Raw genomic sequence first — 23,696 nt, 5'->3', positions numbered from 1 at the left:
CTCCCTGTCTCCACAGCCTTGACTGCTTTTGACTCACTTTTCTAGTCCCTGGAGTGCAGAGCCGGCAGTGGGCTGGGAGCGTCTGCCTCACACTGGCACAGACTTCTGTTCTCTGTTACTTGGCACTGGCTGCCTGTGTAAAAGCTTTTACTCTCACCCCATTCACACTCCTGCTCGCTTTATTTCTGTACTTATCACAGTCTGGTCCATTTTGGTTTTGTGACAGCCATATTTAAGGCCAGACTCTCCAGCATACGTCTGGATTGCTCATAGAAAGCAAGGCATGAGTAGAGTATAAGAAATATTTTTAGAGCCGTATTCCTAGAAACACCTTTAATTGTCTTGAATTTACATAAATCGAGAAGCTTGTCATAGGGAATTGTGGAATAATTACTAAATTGGCCAAGAATACAAAAATACAGCATTGTTCACACATTAAGGAAAGTCATAAAATCAAGAGGCTTCTGAGGTAGAATACAGCCGCAGCTAGCACACGAAGAATGCAACATCTGCAGTTCCCTGTACAAGGTTGTTTGTGAAACTACACGAGGGATGGAAAGGAATGCGCTTGTTCCGTGGCCTTCCCTTGTGACGAATAGCAGATATGGGGACGAGATGGTACTACGGAACAGATAAGCAGCCTACACACTACCCAAGCCAACATTTCGTCAAATGTTGATGAAATGCTGTCCTTTGTGCGAACTTTGCTCACCACAATGTACCAAAACACACCTCCATCCTGGAGACTATCCGCCCCTGAGGTGTGAACACTCCTCCTTGAATACATTAATCATAATAAAAGTACATATGACTAAAGTCACTCAAACTCCACTTTGAAGATAAAAAAATAGTATAAAAATAGCCCAAGAGAGGGGGGATGTCAGGGAAGACACCGTCGCAAAGAATTCCATCGCTGATTTCCGGAATCAGTCGACGGGCTGAGCCTTTCTTCCCCCCCATAGGGACGCCTTCGGGTAAGACTTCGATTACACTGAGTGCTTTCTCGGGACTTAGAAATTTCTCTAGAGAATCTCTACCCTACATTTATAGCCAGGCTGTATCGTTTATAATTTGTCGCGCGTTTGTATACTTAACAATATCTTTATTTGTACGTGCTTTGCAGGCAGTGTATTTATCACCGGCAATCCTAAAGAACCTGTATAGCTGTTGTTTAAATAAACTGCACTGGTTAAGTAGCTAGTCGTTCCGCTTTCTCACTGAATGCGACCAAAAACTCGAGAGAGGCTGTGCTAGTTCAGGAGCACGACTAGACTGAAGGTGCAGCCCACTATTAGTGTATCCAAATTGTGATAGTTTAATACATATTAAACGCGATTGGACTGATAGTGCTGAATTGGGCATCACTCAGAATTTAAACCTAGCCGCACCTAGCCTCCCACCTCGGTGAGGAGTGTTAGAACGCAAGGGGGTTTATCTTCTGCCAAAACCACTTGGCCCCGTTTCACGCAACAGAATTTGGCGTAGTCAGCAGGATTGGCATGGATAAACTGCTGCAAAAATATGATTGTGCCCCTTCCCAGGCTGGGAAGGAGTGGGCCCAAAAATTTTGGAAGGATGAAGAGAAAGTGGTGGAACGTATTGAAGAGTGTCAGGTTTCACAGAAGCTCAGAGTGGGGAAAGGCAAGGGTGTGATTTGTGCTGTGTTAGGCACCTGTTTATCTTGTGCACAACAAGAAGCTAGAGAAACCCCTGCTCCTAATCTGATTTCAGCTGTAGAATATGCAACCCTGAAATCGGAGAATGAGGTGCTGAAGTCATCATTAGCCTTGCAAAAGGAGACAGGAGAAAAATTAAGAACTCAAGTAGATAAGCTTGTGAGTGAGAATGAATGTTTAGGAAACCGGAATGCTCAACTTGGGAGTGAAAATCTCCAACTTAAAATGTTATTGGAAAGGGTGACTGGGCTCTTAGATAAAATGCAGCCCTCGACCCAGGTCCAACAAATTTGTAAGTTAATGTGTTATCCAAATTCCGGAACCCAGACCGGAGATTTTTTGTCTAATAGTGAGGATGACGAAGAAGATGAGGAGGAAAGGACTTTTACTTTGAAATCACAAGTTTTTCCTTTACGTCCTCTGGTTAAAACTGAAACTGTGGTTGATGATGATGATGAAATTCACACCACTGTGCGTACCGTTCCATGGACACCAACTGAGTTAACAAAAATAAGGGAGAAATATTGGAGGCGACCAGAAGAGTCAGCTGTTGAGTATGTGTGGCGAGTTTCTTCTGAAGGGGGGGACAGAATTATGCTGAGTGAGGAAGAAGCAGGAGACTCTTGGGGACGAGGAGTGTTTTTACCCACTATGCCTGGGGATCATAATTATTCCCTAACTGCTCGAGCAGCCTATTGGGCAGGGGGTATGGATCCGCGAGAGAGCGGGGAGCCGTTAGAGATTAGAGATACAGGCTACTCTGATCTGTTTGCGGCTGTACGGAAAGCAGCTTGTCTGCAAGCCATGTATGACAGAGAGGAATTTCGGAAATCCCCAATGTCAGCCCCTATCGACCCCGATCGATTAGCCCCTCTCATCCGTGGTCTTCCCGATTGCCTGAAACCGTTCCTTGTTCGCACTCAAGATCGTATACGGGATGCTCGGGGTGCTCATGGGCGGGGCCGTCGTCACTACATGCCCACCTGGAATGAATATGTACAGGAAATAGATCAATATGGGTGCCGAATGGGCTGGGCCAGCCTAACTAGTGAGAAATCCTCCAAACACCCCCGAAAGGTTCGCCAAGTCCGAACTCACACTCAAAACTCTAAATCGGAGGGAAGGTTTAAGCCTGATAAGGACCGAAATGAGTTGTGGCGTAAAGCCCTACAATTAGGGGTGCCCCGACAATTCTTGCACGGCATCCCTACGGGAGATCTCCGTACGCTAGTCCAATCTCTAACTAGAAAGAATAATGTGGCTGGGGAGAAAAGTCTAACCAGAGAATCCCCAAGTCATGAGAAAATTGTGCCTTCTGCACCGGAACGTAACTTGATTGATTTGACAGAGTCCCAGCCAAAAAACTCCTATCCCCGGGGAGGGCAGTGAGCCACCCTGTCCGGCAGGTACTAGCAATTCAATGGCTCTCTCATAAAGACTCCGAACCCGTTATTGTCATTCCTCTTGGACCCCGGAAGATATTGGTAAATTTTATTATTGATACCGGCGCCCAAATGTCTGCAATCACTAACGAAACAGCACAACTTCTAGGTATAAATCCCACCCGATGCAGAGTCAACTTCACAGGAATTGATGGTGTGGTAAAAACATGCCCCACTGCAAAAATTAACCTCTGGTTGCCCAGAGAGCAGCGAATGACTAGGGCAGAAGTGTTAGTTGGTGCCTCACGTACTAACCTCTTAGGATTTGACGTAATCACCAAATTAAAGTGAGTCTTCAAGGCTCTGTATAAGACCCAGTAGTACTCCTCAATATTTTAAGTACTGAACTCAAAGCCAGAATAAAACTTGCAACTCACAGAAAGACTGTAGAAAGGCCCGTAGAGATAAGAGGGCAGATCTATGGAGCAGTCTGGGGTGGTGGATAAGTTGGCCTTGTTGCACAAAGTTGTATTTAAGTGTAATCAAACAGATGCTATACATCAGGAAAACAGCGATGCTGATAAAAGCTTAAGAATGCCAATGAGCATGTGGTTGAATATGAAATCCTAGTTTGGCTACAGCAAAAATGTCCATGAGATGTATAAATAAAAGACTGCTGAGTCGAAAGGGAATTGAACTGTGTACTTAGCGTTAGTAGGGTTGGTACTTGAGGGCTGCACCCAGTTTATACATTCATGTTTTTTAAAAGAAAAAAAAAAGAACCATGAAAATTCTCAGAAGTTGCAAAAAAGTCACATACTCTTTCTGGAGAAAATGCTTTACAATAAGAAATATAAAGGGCATCTTTAATCCTGGATGGTTACCTGAAGTTGATCTCTATCACTTTACTTGTCTAAGTTTATGCTTTGCCTGGTCCAGGAGGTCCCAGAGCCACAACTTGCAGGAGCCTGGGGGCATAATCAGGGCAGGTGCTGCTGGATGCTTGCCCTGTTGTCATGCGTACTCTTGGCCCAGGTGGAGAGCGGAGACAGGGTGTGGGACTGGATGGACCATTGCTCTGTCCATGTATGGCTGTTCTTATGTCCCTGACAGCTTGTCCAGGTCCTAATATTTCCTTTAAACAGAACTAAACTTTTGGGCCGATTGCAGGGGTAATCATGGAAGAAACAGAGCCTGTGATAAACAAGGGAATGCATACTGGAGCATCTAACAGTTCCTTTTGCCTTAAAATCTGTTTCTGCTTGCAGTGATAAAGTCTTGAGGTTAATTTTTAAAAAGTACGCATATAAAGACATGAGTTTAGCTGCGTGGTCAAGGGACAGCTTGTTTTAACTCCTTAAGGATCTCTTCTCCTCCTAAGATATGACAATGTCACCTACAAATGACACACTAGCTTATATGCCTACAACACCACCTGCTTTGTAACCAAGTCAGTGGATCTGGAAAAGCACTGCTCTCTCCTGCTCCATGAAAGGCTACTCATCTACCCAGCTTACTATTACAGAGATCTCTTGCTATGTCTCTTCAGTGTGTATTCATCACCACCTTTAGGGAGCCCAGAGGTGTCTCTCCGCTGCCATAGAAAGAGGGCAGGATTTGAAATAGGTTGCTCCTCACTGTCTCTGTACATCTCCCTCTTGTACATCCCAGTATGCTGTATGCATCCCAGTATGAGGCATCCAAGTGACCAGACCCACCGAGCTCGAGATTCCACCAGGAGGACCAGGATGCTGAGTCAGGCATTGCAATGGCACCTAATAGCAATTTATTGTTAGTGTCCTTTTTCTAGGATCTGGGCATTAGCCTCTTTGTACTGTGACTCCTCTTTGGTACAATACTCTGTGAAATAATGGGGGCAGCATGAGGTTAAATATGTTAAAATTGTTAAAATATGTTAATTTGTGAACCACTTGGGTAGTCCCGTTTGGTGATGGGGACCTTGCCAGTGCTTTGGGCAAACAGCTCCCCAGATCTGTGTGGTGCACACCTCTGTGCATCAGTCTAGAGAGATCATCAAGAAAAGAATGACAGCCATTGTGCCAAACAGAGATGGAAGACATCCTCCTAGGATCACACTGACAGCTTTGCCTTTCCCTTTGGAAAACCTTGTTATGGATTTCATGAGTCCAATAGAGTTACAAAGATAGAAAGGTTCATAGAAGTGCTCTGTAGCGACGCAGCATAGATGTAAGGCTTCTGACGGAAGGGTGGATAGTCCTGGTGTCTCCTCTCATTTCTTTCCCTGCAATCATAATTAGTGTACCTTAGTCACTGTCACCAAAGATTCATGGTCAGACACACGGGGGAAACTGTGTGTGTCACTGCTGCTTCCTGTAGTTGTGTCAGGTACACGTTAACTGGCAGTGTCCAGACACTTGTGTCCTACAAGACAGCATTTAAATCTGAACTGGAGAGGAAGAACGTAGTTGCTAAAACACAGCCCTTCCTCTCTTGATTCATCTCTGCATTTATTTTCTGCATTTTATAGTACATTGAATTTTCTAATTGTTTCTAGTTTACAATGTTTTCTTTAGTGCACGGTGTTTTATGGTGGTACCTTATGAATTAGTTATTGGTGACTGCAGAGCTGCTGCAACCATTAGTTTTGACAGTACTGTAATCGTTTAGTAAAGGCAATCACCTATTGCTTTTATAATCAATTTTTACTGTTCAAATCACATTTGCACTAGTTTATTTCATTACTGTGCACCTTTTCCAGCTGGGCTTATGCAATTTACCAAGTTATGCTCATAGATATAATAATGAATGTTTACTTTAGTGTCTGAAAGGCAAGTGAGCAGCATAATTTCTCCTTAGTTTCCATTAATATCATACGCGCTCGCACGACACCGTACCATGGGATATATGTTAGAGATATGTTGGATTTGCCAGCTAGTGGGTTTTTTTTTCTAATGGGGAGCTTCAGAAAGCTTTTTCCTACGCCTTCAGGGAATAAATTAGAGAAAAGTGTGTGACAGAGCCGCATGATTTGCCAAGTGTCCATAGGCGGGGAATCGCAACTGAAACATCAGAGATATTTCTGGAGCCCAGTGGCACCTCGCTACACTTTTGGCTGGAGGCACGAGAGCGCGGGTTAGATTACCACACATCAGAAAGCTGCTGGTTCTTGAAAGTGAATTCTGCAATCACTAAAACTTTTCCCATTTTTTAAACTTCCCATTGAAATGCAGCGAACACGAGGAAATCTCTTCGTACATTTTGTGTATCTTTGTCATGTTCCTCCTGTCTTGCAGATGTTAGGATGTAATTGCCACAAAGAAAATGGCTTTCTCTATTATTTATTTAGGGAATGAGATGCAACCAAAGGTGTACTAAGCCTCTAAACACAACGAGACTAAGAATAAGACATAAATATTCACAGCTGAACATTTTTATTTGAGCCTTATGTTGTGTGCACATTAGTAGGAGTGAAACTGGGGGTTGAGTTTGTGTTTTGCAGTATTTCACATTGGGTTGGAATAATAACGTTAGAGATTTGTGTTTGGCTTGCAGATGGCTCCTCAGCAAAAGTCTTACACGTATGGGCAGCAGTTTGGTTTCCATATCACTGGAGTCAAAAGCAATTCGTCATTTGGCATTTATTTCAAAAGAAAAAAGCTGGAGTGTCTCTGGTAAATAAATAGTCACAGGACTTGAGCTTGACTAGTAGCTGCAAATCAAATAACAAACCTAACACTCCAAATTCCATGCTTATTTACAGGTGAAGCAGGCTGTTTAATCACCTGTTATTTCTAAAGGGTATGCTGTCTATGGCATTCAGCATAATTTAAACAGGTACAGAGAGATTTGGAAATGGTTTGCTTTCAAACTCGCAGAAAGATTTCTACTTTACTCACCATGAAGTTTGGATTTATGGGAAAGGGAGTGAGTTAAAAATATGTTTTATGCTTATTGATTGATAATATTCAGACTCAGAATGTGTCTAGGCTTTTCAGTGTTCCTATTCCAAATTACTTACATTAAGCATTGAAAATGAAGGCTTAAAGCTCAGTTGGGCTGAAAAACAAGAACTCCATCTTACGAAGAAACCTTGGAGTTCCAAAATCTGCTTTAATTTTGTGTCAAAATGAAGCTGCAAACTTTTCAAAACACATTCACTAAGAGTGATGAGATGCATAATGACAGGGGCATTCTCTTGGGATGCACCATGTGTAGGTGTCACTGCTTCCCTGATCCAGACACAAGCAGGGCTGGAAACTGGGTTTCACGTCAGCTACTTCGATCACTGGTTATTCTGGGCCACAGTTGAGTTGTCTCTGACATGGCATCTACAGCCCGTTTCAGTTTTAGCACTCACGATGAACAAGCAGCATCGAGATTTTGCAGGTCAGATGAGGCCTTTCTCCCTCCGGCTTTTATTAAAACATCCACCCTTGGACTTGGACTACTTGCGGGTTTCTCAAAATAAATACATTTCTGCAAAATCCCTTGGTCTTGCCAAGCTGGAGTTTTCTCCATCAGCTCTTGATTTTGTTCCACGAATATCTGACAGCTTGGATAAACCACTTGCAAAATCTTCCAGCAAGCCATTTCACATTTTCTCCCCTGGCTTAAGAGAGGGTGTAAGAGAAGTTGTGAAGTTACCTATGGAAGATTGCTTGCTGGATGTCTTCCTATGTGTGTGAAGGAGATCCAGGCAAATAGTGGCAAAGTTCCCGCTCTGCCTGCATTCAGATTCCTCAATAAAATCTTCCCAGCCGTTATATTTTAAAAAAAGTCAGTGCTGGTTATACAGAGGGTGGGCTACGGACGTTCCAAGCACTGGTTTGATTCTCTCTGCTGTTTCCTTCCCTTCCAGCTACACCTGCATTTTGTGCCCCACACGCATATCACAGGGCAGGGACTGTATCATTTTTAACAGAGCAGCCCTAGGGCTTCTGCATGCTAATAATGACTTTCACACGAAAATGTAATGTATTTGGGAGTCTCAGCTTAGTCACACTGCCAGGTTTGTCTGGTTTAAGCAAGGAAGCTTTCCTAGGGTAAGATAGAACCACACGACTGATTTACATCACAAATAAATTCCTTATCCCAAAATACCCCATTGTGTGGCAGGGCTGAAATCTGGATAAACACCGCCTCAAATATTTCGCATAACCACAGTCTATTGCTGTCCATCCTAGATCCAGTCAGTAGGTTCAGGATCAGGAAGGAGTTTTTCTCCAGGTCAAACTAGCAACCACTATCAATTTTTTGTTTGTTTGTTTATGATCTTTTTTAGGGTCATCTCAGCTGTGTTGCATAACAGACTCTCAGTTCCCACAGAAACCTAAGAAAAAATTATACTCTTAATTTCTTCTGGTTTTTGGGTGGTTTTTATTTTTGCTTTTTTTTGTGCATGCACATTGTCATTTTTGAGGCTTTTGGTCTTTTATATGAAAGATCTTAAGTTTGTTGGAGCATGTTATAGCTTTTTTTTTTTTTTATGGCTTGTATTTGTCAGATGCACCAGAGTGGATGTTATTTATGCTTTGTTGTTATGCTCCTGGGAGTCTCCTTCCCAGATTCAAGCACAAAAATCAATCATTTCATCTGGTCTTTGGCATCTTGCAATAGCAGCAGGCAAATTGTATTTTAGTGCATTGGGAAGAGATACTACAACAGCTCTAAGTGTTTTGGGGTGACAACAAGGACAAACGATGGAGACTGAAGATGAAGTAAACAATAGGACCCCCCCACCATTCTGAAGAGGACTTAATATCCTGAAAAGAGGAATCATGAAGATATCATTTTCTTATTATCTACATATATTTCAAAATAACCTTGTGAAAACCTTGCTGAATGTACAGATTTAAAACCTGACATTGCCTCACTGGATACCTTGCTGCAAATCTGTGAAAAAGGATGATGGATTTTGTGGGATCTCCTGCCTCCCAAGTGCTGTAGGTAATCTGGGAAAACATGAGAAAAGTCAGCTAAATAAAAAAACCCAAACCACTGAATTTCCTGTGATGGTGTTCATAACAAGCTGTGTATAAATGCAATAGAGAGACAAACAAGAACTGGGGGCATGTAAATAAGGGGAGTAAGATGAGGGAAAGATGAGCCCAGAGCTTCTGCTCCTGCTTCTCTTCTTGGTACGCCAATGTGTTTAAACAGCTCAGGAAATGGGATCCAGGACCTCTGACTCCTCCCTCTTTGGGCGCCTCGACTCCTGGGCACTGGCTCATGCTCAGTCTTGATCAGTGTCCACTCTCCTTCCAGGCACCATTGAATGTTTTGCTGCCTGTGGAGAAAAAAAAATGATGGGAGCAGCAATAAGAATAGCCCTTTTCGGAGGAGGTGAGAAAATCAGGTCAGAAATCAGAAAAGACTGGGGAGACCCATGGGCAGTAGTAGGTCGTATCGGTGTATAGCGAGTCCCTGATCCTCTGCTGACACAGTGACACACTGGTGGCAGTACCCGAGCACGTTGGTGGTGTGGGACTCAGCCAGCCTAAGGAGAGAGGAGCAGAGCTTGAGGGGGGGCCATGCCCTGCTTGCTCTCAGCCTTGTGCTGTGGGGCAGGCTTCAGACTCGCTTGCTGAGCCAGGGATAAAAACGCTGCTGTCTGTAGCTTGTAAATAAGAATTCACACATGGTGCTAAGCCAATTTGCTGGTGTTATTTCCTTGTTCCTGTTGTTGCTAAAACTACCCTTATAGCAAAAAGCTAAAGGGATTGAAAGAGGCAGAAGCGTAAGAAAGAACTGCAGACTCTAAAGTGGGCGTTTGAAGGGTTTTCTTCTTCTACATCAGTCATAAAACAGCTCTCATTTCTATATGAACACTGATGGGCTCAGATTTATTTTATGGCTGATGGAATGAGTTGGAATTTGCCTGCTCAGTGGCTGGTTCTGCATCCCACATGTGCAGAGCCTTTGAAAAGGATATTACCCGAGAAAAGTAATGATCAAGGCCAGAGCATCTCGCTGCCTGCCCAGCTACTTGCAGTGTCTTTTTCTTAACAGATTCTTGTACGCTTGAGATGCAGCTTTTCTGGGTAAATTCATCATGTCAAGAAACTAAACATCAGCATTCAACCTTTGCAAAGGCATTTTCATGCTTCTGTCTTCTGGGTTGTTGGTTGGTTTTTTTTTTGTCTTTCCTTGAAGGAACCAACTGGGATTGCAAGCAGATGATTCAAGACTTGACAAGACATTAACTCTACTGGCCTTCTGCTGCTTTTCCTGAGCGCTCAGTTGTCAGAGCGGCAGGGAGGAGGCAAGCAGATGGGGGTGATGCTGGGAAAGCGCTGGGGAATGAATAGGGCACTAAAGCTGTATGGGAACCGTTAGCGGAGGGGGTGACGTATAAGGGAAGGGTTTTCTCTAGGCAGGGATCTGTGCTGGAGTGATGGCCTCGGGCACATCTGAGAGGTAGCTGAGAGGAACAGCAGCAGAGCAAGGAGGAAGGGATGATGGGTTGGAAACGGTGGGAGGCATGAACCAGACCCTGGTGAGCAGAACTGCTTTGGTAGCTGCTGTGATTTTAAAGACATGCAGGTGCACCCCCTGAGGGCCTGGTATCTCCCACAGAGCGGGCTGTGGGATGGGCCATGATGAGGTGGGCCATGAAGAAGGAGAGCTGTTACCGCAGATCTGTTCCAGAGCAGCAAAAGGATCAAGAACACATGATTTTGCAACCAATTTCTCTTTGCGAAGATCAATCCTATCACAGTCCTTTCTGCTGGCCCTGCTCCTGCTCATGATATCACCTTTCCGCAGCAGCACTGCATGAAGAATTTGGAACTTCAAACATGTAACAATTTCTATGCCTTTCTTTGGCAGCAATCAAATTTCTCAGTTCAATGTTCAGTAAATACGCTAAAACTGAAGTAAACAAGTCTCTAGCCCCCAGCCTGGTGCGGAGACTCTCATTCCCTCAATGGCTTTGTAGATCCGTCCCTCTCCCTGTTCTAATTTGGCAGCAGTTTCAGGACATGTAAAGTTGTGTTGATGCTGTGGTAATTGGTGAAATTAAATAATTGACAAACTGACAGCAACATTTCAACCTTCTTAAAATACTCGTGCACTTTCAATGTATGCAAGGTTAGCATGCCACAGAAAGTGTGCTCAGTGCTAGTTTTGGACATAGAGCCAGGCTATTTCTCTGCCAAGATTTGCGCTCTGAAATGCTGCCAATATTGAGTTATACAGGTGGATGAAGGACATTCTAATGAGACAACAGCTTATTCACACGCTTGTGCTTGTAAAATGGCTGAAAATGGCTGTTTTCATAAAACTTTCAAAATGAGAAATAGGTTTTAAACACTGTGGTTTAGTGAAGTAAGACATTAAATGGAAAATGCTTCAAAATCCATAAAAAATAGATTTTATACCATAGTAGAATTGAACAAACAATAGGTCCTTTTCTCTTTTCAAATCATCCACAAAAGGTGTTTGCTTCAATTTCATATAACTTACTCTGAGAAGTGATATAAATTTATGGGTTACGGCTGCAAACCTTTTGGTCTTAGTACGGCTGTTTGTATGGGTGGGCATAGCACGACTAGTTGCTTGGAGACGGATTTGCCTGTTCAAACTTGTAGATGCAATTTTTTACACCTGAGCTGGTCCTCCAGACTCCACTTACAATTAAAGCAAAGAAGGCAGCACTTTTGACCTGTGGTCCACCTCATCTTGAGGTAGATGAAATCCATTAGATAAACTGTTCTCTGGGAGTGGTGCTGCTGCTCTTGTTTTTGAAGGGCTGAAAGAGCATCCTGTTGGCTTGGACTGGTGCCAAAGAGCCTTCTCCTGCACAGCTTCACCCTTGGAGGGTCTCAGCCACCAGTCAGGCCTTCATCCCTGGGCCCCAGGTGACTTCAGATACCCTTGGAGCAGGTCACAGAGCTCTTTGATGATAAAAGCATGTTTCATAAGCCCTAGTAGAGAGCACAGTACAGTTTGGAAGCTCCTACGTTAGCCCACAGTGGCAGTGTGTGATGTTGTTGTGCTTTCCACAAGGGTGGGGTGGCGAGGCCAGGCACAATGTCATGCTGGCACCCACGCAGGAGGTGATGAAATTATGTATAGCCCAGGCCTTATTGCTGCCTGCCAGGGTGGGACACAGCCTCTTAACAAACTCAGCTGGTGAAGGAGACCAGTCTGATCAAACTTTGCTAAGTACTGAAATAGCTGCTCTGGAAATCAATGCTATTCATGCTCTGCTCTGCCCTTTGAATGGTATCATTTACTCAGAATATAGCATTGCACCTAGTGCTGCATCTTGCTGTCATTGAAGCATTCCTCATTGTATTTCTCAGTGCAAAGCTAATAGCTTCTATAGAAAAGGAATCTGAGACCTAAAAGTAAAAGAAGAAAAAGAAAAAGGTGACAATCTCAGTAAACCTGCCAGTTCAAAGGTATATTTAGAATATATTGTAACAAAAGGACTGTCAAACTGAAAATGAGAGGCTTTGCTTCTCGAGGTTTTACATGGCCATGGTTCATGGAAGTGAGAATACAGCAGGACATTTTGACTTCACCTACACTTGAAAATTAAACAGGTTGAAGATTGTCCTCTGGAACTTAGGCCAGCTTAGAAATCCTCCTGATAAATTCTTTCAGTCTCCAAAACAGAATGGTTATATGAAAACCACCTAGGGGGGATTGTCCCTGACAGGAAGAAAGTCAGTCCTTTAGATTCTGCCCTTTACCTCTCTCTCTAGGTCAAGTCCCTGAGACTACCGGTCAACGATGGTAAACTCAGAACCTTTCTGTGCCTGAATTCCAGTTACAGGCCAGTCATTGAAGAGGTTTGCTTCCTGTGTACAAGGCCCAGAGCTGGGACCGAGCTCCACGGGTCTATCAGGGATGTGTGGGTCTAGCACAGCTGAGCTGGGGTTGCGAAGTGGAGTGGAGTGGGTATCACCCGTTCTTGGCTAGACCACACCTTTCCCATCTTCTCCAGGCTATGTTGAATGGCAATACGACATAGGCAGTTGCCTATGTTGCAATAACAGGGCAATAAGCAAGCCCTGTTTATCAAGAACTGATACTGTCTGTGCACTCAGCAGTTACAACACTAGTCTTTGGCAAACCCATAAGAAATTTATGAAAATTGGGACGAAAACTGCTCTTGTGGGGAGCAAGCACAAAGAAGAGAGACTGTTTAAAAACTAATAAGCAAATACGTTCTGCAGACACTTTAAGAATTGAGAAAACCTTTGGCATTATAGAAGAGGTTTTTGTTATCCAAAAGTACTGCTGGTTTTGCATCTGAACCTTTAGATACTTGATCAATTAGGTGGTGTGCTGCATATAGAAGAGATACTGGAGTAAGCAATGATTTTAGCCAAATCTTCTATCCTTTGAGGTAGCAGAAGTTGCTGGCACAAGCACAGGGAAAAGTAAAGAAAGTATAAGGTTTGACATCTGCTGTGACTACTTCAGAGTACCTCAGTTCTTCCTTGGACTTCCAGTAAGTCTCGCTGCCACTCCTGTGAGACGGAAGTGTTTTCAGGGGTGCCAAACCTGGTGAAATTTTTTACAACGTGGGTGGTGAAACACTAGAACAGGTTGCCCAGAGAGGTGGTAGATTCACCATCTCTGGAAACATTCAAGGTCAGGTTGGACGGGGCTCTGAGCAACTTGATCTAATTGAAAATGTCCCTGCTCATTGCAGGGGGGTTGGACTAGATGACCTTTAAAGGTTCCTTCCAACCCAAACTATTCTATGATTCTATGACTCTATGATTCTTCAGAAACCCATAAACAGAGCTAGGACCCTTTGACAAGTACTGTGCAAAACAGAACCTAAGTAATAATTCATGATATGCAAAAACCTTCCTGAGATTGAGTGTCATTGATTTACAGACATATTCATATAAATGTATATAAACCCCAACATTTCAGGTGTCTGTGAAGATTTACCCATGTTCCACACCTGCTCTTCCTTGCAGTGTTCTCAACTGATAAAAAATACATGTACAATGCACCTCTTCTCATCTATTTTTTAGGTCTTTCTCTGTCTGATGAGGCTTGAGACCAGAGAGCAGTTTCTTTTTACAGTAAGCACTATGTCACCAAAAGTAGATTAATTGCCAAATGATAAAATTAGAAATATTGAAATGGACTATCTTGATGGATTCTAATTAATTATGGACACCAGTGCTATAATCAGAGATTGTTCATTGGGTAATGGAGATATTTGGTTTCAGCTGGATAGTCTTTCCCCTTCTGGTTTCACCCGTGCAATCTCAAAAGGCTGAATTGGGGAAACATAATTCAGAGCCAGGAACAACTTCTTCCCTGTGTTATAATCAAACCCACCTTTATGAAATCACTTTATGAAAAGTGATCATTTTGTGCAAGTAGCTAGTGTGATGTTGAGCACGTTCATCTATCTCCATGACTTAATTAGATATTTTCGTGATCTTTAGCGAACTTAATTCTTACAAGAACTGGGCCACTTTCCTGGTGGTGAAAGGAGGTGGACATCTGCATGGATGTGCCATGTCCCATTAGATGGGATGCATATATCTGGGGCTTACTCACCAGCTGGTTGAAGAAACAAGGTTTATAGTCCACAAAGGAGGCACTGAAGCAACGTGCAGGCAAAACACTTCCCCAGGAATGGAAAGCGGGCTTCAAGTCTCAGAATATTTCCTGGCCTTTGGCTGCTCTATTTTGGGTGTGCTCATTTAAGGGCAGAATTTAGCAAGTATTGCCAAGCCTACTTTCACAGCTTGAGCATCCAAATGGTGTAGAGAAGTCAAGTTCCACTGAAAACACTGGGGCAAGCCTAGGTCGCCTCCCCCTTGGCTGCCGTGTATTCTCTGCCATTGTCACAAAAGTTTCATGATGCAGTTTTATACTGCCTGAGCATGTAAATCTTCCCTAGTAGCAAAGTTGTATTATAAGACAATTATATTTTTTTCTCAAAAGTGACAAATAATTGAGTTAAATACATTTTGTTCCAAATCAAAAGCCTCTGCTCTCTTAATTCAGTTCAGCCTTCCTCTGAACGTTCTGGCGTCAGCTGAGCACACGATTGCAGAGATATCAGGCCATCTCCTTTTGTAAAAATATTTTCAGTTCAGCTAAACCCAAGGGGCAGTAAAAATCTTGTCAGAAGCCAAAACTCATGAGACTTCCAAGCCAAAAAAAGGTTTTGACAAGTTCGGCTCTTGAGCATTTGGCTGTTCTCCTGCAAATCAGAGGTAACAGTTTTCTGTGACTAAAAGTGAAAGTGACAGGAGATTCACTACCACATCCCCCAAAAGATTTGTAAAATGCTTAAATTTGTCCTGATCTTCCCGTTCAAACTCAACTGAATGTTGTTTTTTTTCTTATTCCTGCAAAAAGTCTCAGTGCTGTGAGGAATGGTAGAGAATTAAAAAACAGTATATATCTTTACTGCACATAGTTGAGTTATAAAGGTTATAATATTAGTCATTACTTAATAAAGAGATGTGTAAATAAACTCGTGGTGTTTATTTTCCACATTACCTTATTTTTTATAACCCAAGAAAGAATTCATCCCTTTGCCATGGGATGGTGGTGTGCATCCTTTTGATTCCAATGAATTTGGCTTTCCCATGCCTTCAGTGGGCATTCGTGAGTGACCTGATTTCCTAGCAGTGTGTTATCAAGGAATTCCTAGAATACTGAATAAAGCACTGAAATGCAATTTTACTCCAAGATACAAAGGAGCCCATTAAATTTATATCGATTGGAGACCTGTGGCAATCTTCCAAAGTACATATTTCTTTTTCATTTGTTATGGACAGGCAATTAGCTTTACTTGCTTTAATATAAATTAGAGTTTTAAATAGCCTCTTAGGTTCCCTGCCCTGGAAGGTGCAATTAATTACTTCTTTTCAAAATATATTACAGAGCCAGATATTTGAGATATATCTGATATCAGATGCAATTCTCATGGCAGGCCATTACAAATGCAGTATATATAGTAAACCAAAGCCTTTCAGAGAAATCCCAAACACTTAACGTTATGTCAGGAACCAGATTTTAGGGGGAAATCCAGCCTTCCCAGTTAAGGCATCGTCACAGCTCAGCAGAGCACTTGTACAGAGCTTGCTGGAGTGAGGGAAGATGGGCTGGGCTCCTCTCTGCTGGACCTAGCTCCTACAGTTGTTGGGGGGGGAGAAAAAGGATTTTAGCTGGTGAGTAGCTCAGCCTGGTTTGGGGGGGGTATTTTCTTTCCTTTTGAAGGTTTCGTGACTTCCACAAGTCCTGACTCCTGCAGATAAATCAGAATAAGTCTGTAGGAGATAGGAAAAGTAAGATGCAGCAGGAGTTAGGAGATGTTCAGGAAAGATGTGTCTCTCTACCCCTGCCTACAGGTAATGGCGTATCGGGTCTCTGACTTTTAAGCAGGGGAGAAATCAGGAGAGACCCATGCTGGGGGGGAAGAGGGTGGATTTGCACCAGGTAGGTGTCCATCAAGCAAAAGCTGACATGTGAACTGCTCATTCCATGTTCCCAACAGAGAAGCAAAGCTTTGGAGGTGCAGCTCAGCCCATCCTGTAGCAGATGTCAGGAACCTGAAGTAAGATGAGGTGTCTGCTCTGTGTTAAAAGGTTGCTGAAGGAAAGGCCTGAGCAGGGGAGCTGGAGCTGTGCAGTTATGAGGACTGTAACCCCCCTGTCCTGACTTGCTGGATTGCCTCATGACCTCTGATGGCCATTCATGTTTCTGCAAGGATACTTTTACTGCATTTTCTGGCTACCTGTACAAAGAGCAATAGCAGCTTGGCCTATGGACTCAGTTTAGGGGACCCCTAAGCTCATCTGTGCCTGGAGGGTTTCCATGCCCAGGTGCAATACTGCTTACAGCCTTCAGTGAGGCTTACGGAGGCCTTGAACACGCCTGAATATCACAGAATTGTAGGGGTTGGAAGGGACCTCTGGAGATCATCTAGTCCAACCCCCCTGCCAGAGCAGGGTCACCCAGAGCAGGTTGCACAGGAACGCGTCCAGGCGGGTTCTGAATGTCTCCAGAGATGGAGACTCCACCACCTCTCTGGGCAGCCTGTTCCAGTGCTCTGCCACCCTCAGGGTAAAGAAGTTCCTCCTCATGTTTAGGTGGAACTTCCTGTGTTCCAGTTTGTGCCCGTTACCCCTTGTCCTGTCACTGGGCACCACTGAAAAGAGCCTGGCCCCATCCTCCTGACACCCACCCTTTAAGTATTTATAAGTGTTGACAAGATCCCCCCTCAGACGTCTTTTTTCCAGACTGAAGAGACCCAAATCCCCCAGCCTTTCTTCATAAGGGAGGTGTTCCAGTCCCCTAATCATCTTGGTAGCCCTTTGCTGCACCCTCTCCAGCAGTTCCCTGTCCTTCTTGAACTGGGGAGCCCAGAACTCATGACAGAGCAAAACTGCGGCCACCGCTTGCAGCCAGATGGCTGATAGTGCTTTGAATGCAATGTGGAAGCAGCTTGGAGAAGCTGGGCTTTTCCCTGAGGTGCCCCGAGCTTGCACAACCTGATATGTCCATAGTGGGAAGGTGATGAGTGGGTCTTGGCACCCCTAAGCTACGTGTCAGTGGCGTACTAATGAAAAGGTAGCATGTGAAATAGAGAGGCATGCCCTGTCTTCTTAGCCTTGTTGCACAGCAGTGATGAAGCTGTGATTTAGGACTAAGTGCCCAGGGATTAAAGATGTTAAACCACAGCTCGTAGAGCTCTACCTGGTGCTGTTACGGTGATGCTCACTACTCTGTCCTCTGGTACAGCAGGAGTACAGAAGGGAAGCAGACCGTGAGTCTCTCCATGCAAAGCCTTTCTTTTGGTGGGCAGTAAATGAAGGCAAATTCTATCTCATGGTACCTGTAATAACCAGCCTGACACAGGGATGTTCACAGCTATGGACCTGTCTTCACATGGAGATATTTTAAATTGCATTTCATCCTTTAGAAATGGAATCGAAATTGAGGACTGGAAAGCAAATGGCACACCCTTCCCTCCCAGCCTCAGACAACTGAAATACACAGACCACCAGAGGGGAGAGCTTTAAAGCCATGGGCCATTTCAAACTGAATTTCTTCGTTTAAAAATCAGATGAGTTAAACACAATGAGTGATATTCAGTTCCATTTTCTCTTTCAGGTGTCTGAAACAGACAGCTTCATGCAGAGAAATTGCCCACGAGTGATCTTTATTTGAAATCTATTAGTGCCACCGCAGCCTTCCGCACTCAGAGCTGGAGTGATTGACACGGTGTTACAGCCGCTATGCCATGAACTGTGTGGGTTGTCTCGAAGGTTTCTTCGTATTCACGGCACCAGTGCTCTCAAACCCATAAATTACATCATTAAAAAAGCGAAACCATAGAGATGTTAATGAAAACTGTGTCAAATTGAGTTTTTCTGGCATTCTGCACGCTGCAAGGAGCCGGCAGTCAGGGAGAGTCTGCACGACGCATGGATGAGAAGGTGGAGGACCTGCAAACCTCAGGCTCCGGGCATTGCAAAAGCGGTACAAATGTCCTACGGACACTCAAATACACTCTCAATCTGTCACCAATAGCGCACATTTCATGGGTGACAATTGGGCCAATAACTCATCTCGGGGTGTTACGTTTCTCAATCAAAGCCATAGCAGGCAGTTCAATAAAAGAGTTTATTGCTTTTTCTCTGACTCTGGCTTTGAGTAACAAAACAGGCAGACGTGTTCTTGGGCATGGAGGATCTAGTAAGCAGTGTGGAAAATATATCAATGCAGACCAAAAAAGAGTAAGGGGTTGTAACAGCAGGGGCTGTTCCCCATCGCACGTCCCTTGGCAGCAGGGCAGTTAAAGAGGTTCCTGCACCTGGAGGAATTTCATCCTTCCCCAGAGGCTTCCTCCCTCCAGACTGGGCTGGTTGGCTTCTTTTGTGTTTCTGTGCCTTGGAAAGGTCCGTGAAATGATCCGTTTTAAGAAAACTGATTGTATCTTTTGATAGAAAGAAATTCCGCCTTTACAAATGCTTTGTTCAGCCAGGTCACTGCACAGATCTGGTCCAACCAGCGCACCTGAGGCTGTGGTTCAACAATACAGTAAATCTTGCTTGAGTGCTCCTAGCATGAACTGAAAGAAGCCAGAGCAACACGGTGTCAGGTGCTCCTCTGGGCACTCTGCTTCTTCAGGAGTCTTTGGAGAACCTGGAATGGCCTAATTTGCACCCATCAGCTTTGTGCCAAACTGAAGCTTTGGTTTATCTGTCAGAGCACTGATAGTGTGGAACCAGATGCTGAGCTCTGCAAGCCATCGTTTCCAGGCTTCTCTTCTCTCTTTTAGAACCTACATCTCTTAGCCACCACCATGAGGATGTAATTATAGCAGTCACGGGCCAAATCAAAGGTATTTTTGAGTGGTCAAGTGGATAAAAGGAAGAGGGCAGACCTGCACTGGCTTCTTGAGGCAGGAGCAGTGCCTTTATATTTATTACTTCTGGAAAAAATGTCTCTCTGGCTTTGTCTGGTCTTCCTTGGAGCTATGCAAAATCTCACCAACTGCAGTGTCCTGCAGCAAGGAGCTCCACAGCTTATCATGCACTACATGAAGAAACCCCTCCCCACTGTTTCGAATCTGTCACCTGGTAAATCTACTAGATGTTTTGTAGTTCCTATATCAGTGAGGCAGTGAACATAATTTCCTAGTGAAGTCTCCACATCCTTCATGATTTTGAGGAGCTCTCTCATCCGCTTTCTCAGCAGTGTCTTCTCCGGGCTGAAGGATCCCAGTCTGCTCAGTCACTCCTTGCACAGAAGCCTTTGGCCATGCTTGTCCCCTCTTTTTGTACCTTTCTCGACTCCCTTTCGTTTCTGAAATGAAGAGTGCGATACCATACGCGACACGCTGGCAGCCAGCACAATGTCCCCTGCTGTGCCTTTCCCAATTCCTTTTCTAACCTCCCATTTGACCTCTCTTGAGCACTGAGCTGACATTTTCACAAAACTATTTCACTCCAAGATCTCTTTCCTGAAGAGCTACTTCAGAGTTCATCACTCTCTCTGCAACAGAAGCATTATTTTTTTCCCATGTGCATTACTTTCAATTTACAGCTTCCATTTTATTATTCTTCACCAACTGCTTTTGTTGTGAAGCACAACCAACAGCAAAGACCTTTGGGAAGTTTCTGCCCCTTTTCTGGATAGCTTAGGAAATGGAAGTGTAATGGTAGGATACGGGGTAATGGCCTCAAACTGAAAGAGGGGAGATTTAGATTGGATATAAGGAAGAAATTCTTTCCTGTGAGGGTGGTGAGACACTGGAACAGGTTGCCCAGAGAAGCTGTGGATGCCCCATCCCTGGAAGTGTTCAAGGCCAGGCTGGATGGGGCTTTGAGCAGCCTGGTCTAGTGGGAGGTGTCCCTGCCCATGGCAGGGGGTTGGAACTAGATGATCTTTAAGGTCCCTTCCAACCCAAACCATTCTGTGATTCTGTGATTATGTGATCCGTATGATGAATTGCCCCTTGCCTCCCTGTACGGTTTCAGGGAATGCCTGAGCACTAGAAACCATTACCTTTGCCTGAGTCAGGCAGCAGGGAAAATGCTGAGGACTGATACATGTCTTAAATCTCACCCCTGTAGCGTTTGGGGGTGTAAATATGAGAGGGCTCTCCCTCCTCCCAGGATGAAAGGTCAGAAAACTGCTGAAGTGTTTGAGTCCAGGCTTGAGCAGGGGGTGAACCAGGTGACCTCCACAGGCCCCATCCAACCTAAATTATTCCACAGTTTGGAAAAAAAGTCAGGTGTGGTTTTGGAGGGGATGGCACTTTTTTATGCACGTATTATCTGTCAAGTTAAACATTTATTACATTTATTTACTATGCTGTTGAGCAATAGCCCTAATAAAGCCCATCTGGGGGAAAAGGAGCCAAATGAATTGACAGTACCTGTGCTTTTCAATATTATCTGTCACATTACTGGAGAAAATATGCTTTACAGCGAGTACCAGAAGGTACCTAAACAGATGATGCAATTAAAATCACTGATAAATACAGATTTTTGCATTAATGCAGTTTCTAGGGCTGCCCTTTCACCTGCAGGTGGTTTTCTTTGCATGTTATGAGATGTGACCCTAGAAAGCCCTTTTTTTTGCATTACTTCTACCAGTCACTGGAGAAGCCGGTGGCCGCGTTCGGTCAGTAGCTGTCCTGCCGCGCTTGGCAGCAAGCTGAAGCACGGAACGCCCCAGCCCTAACTGCTGTCATCTGAGCTTGGGGGGTGTTCACCAGCGCTATCTGAGAAGCACCTGCCCTTCAACTTCACACCAAGGATCTAATTTGGGAGTATTTATGGGGATTTCTTTGTAACAATAATTGGGTTTCCTGATAGTGTCTTGGTGATTTCACATGTCCTATGGATTTTTACCTCTTCAGGGAATACTGCAGAGGCTGAGCTTTTCAGCTTCTCCTGCTAATATTAATTTAGCATCTGCCCTAATAATAAGCCTTTGGGGGGTCATTATACACAGATTTACATGTGCTAAATGGTTTAGGATACCATGGCATGGCAAGTGACTGCAGATACCTCCTCCCAGGGCTGTAGAGCCCCCTGCCATCTCCATCCCTCTGCTCCCTGACACCTCCGTCACAAACTGGGGCTGCTCTGCAAAGGGCTCCTTGGCATATCCCCAGTCCCAGGGCCATTCCCCATCTTTCCTGGTTGTTTCTGATGCATTCACTCAGTGCGGATTAGTTTTCAATGCCAAGCTGGCTCTGCTACAGGATCACACCTCCCAGCTCCCCGCTGGGGATTTCCTTGGCTCCTGCCCACCATGCTGCCTGTCCCTGCCTACAGCCAAGAGACTTCTCACATCTGCTCCACCTTCGGGTTTTGTCTCTGTCTCATGATTACTGATACAGACTCATGGTTTTTTTCTGGTGGGGGAGCCTGGAATAAGGGAAACTCAGATTATTTTTGCACCTTGGGGGTTGGCCATGCACTTAACAGACCCAAAGTGATTTTTTTGCATGTGATTTTCTACACAGCAGGTTGATGTGGTGGGTGGAAATAGCATTTTTGTGTCCCTGGTTTGGAAACTTGCAGCTTAAATTATGTGTGAGTGGCAGGTCTGAAGCGAAGGAGACCTGGCTTGCTCAGCTCGCGCTCATGAGGTGAGCTGTATTTTCTTGCTTCCAGTACTGAGAAAGAGAAGGAAAAAGAAATTATTTCCACAGCAGAGGGTGTAGAATTTGAAAACACTTTATTTTCTTGCCACAAAAAATTACATACATATACAACACTACATATACCTATATATTTAAAGGAACTTTGGCTGGAGAGAGGGCTGGTTTGATAATGTGTGTGCTTTTCAGAATTAGCAGTTTTTCATGCCGTACGAGACTGTCTGGATGCTGTCCCCATGGTTCATGCTGTGCTGCCCCCCCACTGACATCCCTTGCCGCTGCACCACGGATGGGCAAAACCCGGAGAGTTTGTGTGCGTGGGGTGAGCCCTGCCAGCAGCGGCACAGAGAATCATAGAATCATAGACTGGTCCTGCCATGGGGCAGGACACCTATCACTGGACCAGGCTACTCAAAGTCCCATCCAGTCTGGCCTTGAACACTTCCAGGGATGGGGCATCCACAGCTTCTCTGGGCAACCTGCTCCAGTGCCTCACCACCCTCATAGTGAAAATTTTCTTCCTAGTATCTAATCTAAATCTACCATCTTCCAGTTTGAAGCCATTACCCCTTGTCCTATCACTACATGCTCTTGTAAAAAGTCCTCCCCATCTTTCCTGTAGGCCCCCTTCAGGTACTGAAAGACCTTAGTCTCCCCAGAACTTTCTCTTCTCCACACTGAACAACCCCAACCCTCTCAGCCTGTCTTCATAGGAGAGGTGCTCCAGCCCTCTGATCATCTTCATGGCACCCCTCTGGACTCACTCCAACAGGCCCATGTGTCTCCTGCGCTGAGGGCTCCAAAGCTGGACACAGTACTCCAGATGGGGTCTCACCACAGTAGAGTAGAGGGGGAGAATCACCTCCTTGAACCTGCTGGCCATGCTCCTTTTGATGCAGCCCAGGATGTGGTTGGCTTTATGGGCTGCAAGCACACACTGCCGGATCATGTTGAGCTTCTCAAAAGAAGCTCTGCAGCTGTCAACAGCTGCCTGCAGACACACTTCTTGTGCTCAGAAAGTTGAGCATCTTTTTGGAGGCGTTGCAAATTCTGGTGGGTCTCCTCGGGAAGGCAGCAACGCTCTCTCTTGCAGTACAGAAAGGAGACCGAGACCAGGCGAGCACAGGTGTATCAACGTGAGGCATTGAGCTGCTTTTAACCCCAAGCAGCTCCTGGAAAGGGAGGGGAGCAGCTGGGGCATCTCCTGCCTTAGCTGTCGTGGGGCAAGGAGAGGGAGCTTGTGGGGAAGGCAACTGGCCGAGGGATAAGGCAAGTGGCAGGAACAGGAGATGGGTCTTAAAACACTTCCTAGGACAAGAACAGGGGGCTCCTTCTATTTGGCATAAACCCTCTTTAAAATATATAATAATAAAAATTGGTATTACACATTTCATAGTACTAATTACAGTGGCTAATGAGGTAGAATTGAAAACATGTGCTGTAGCTGGATCACCCAAAGGCTTAGAAAAAAGTATAGTTAAGTCCTTTGGGAGACCCAGATTTCATATTAGTGCTGTCTCTCCATCACCTCTCTCG

This window comes from Larus michahellis, chromosome 1 (assembly GCF_964199755.1).
Source record: "Larus michahellis chromosome 1, bLarMic1.1, whole genome shotgun sequence".
NCBI lineage: Eukaryota > Metazoa > Chordata > Aves > Charadriiformes > Laridae > Larus > Larus michahellis.
The sequence above is the reverse complement of the archived record's forward strand: the minus strand, read 5'-3'. Positions refer to the sequence as shown.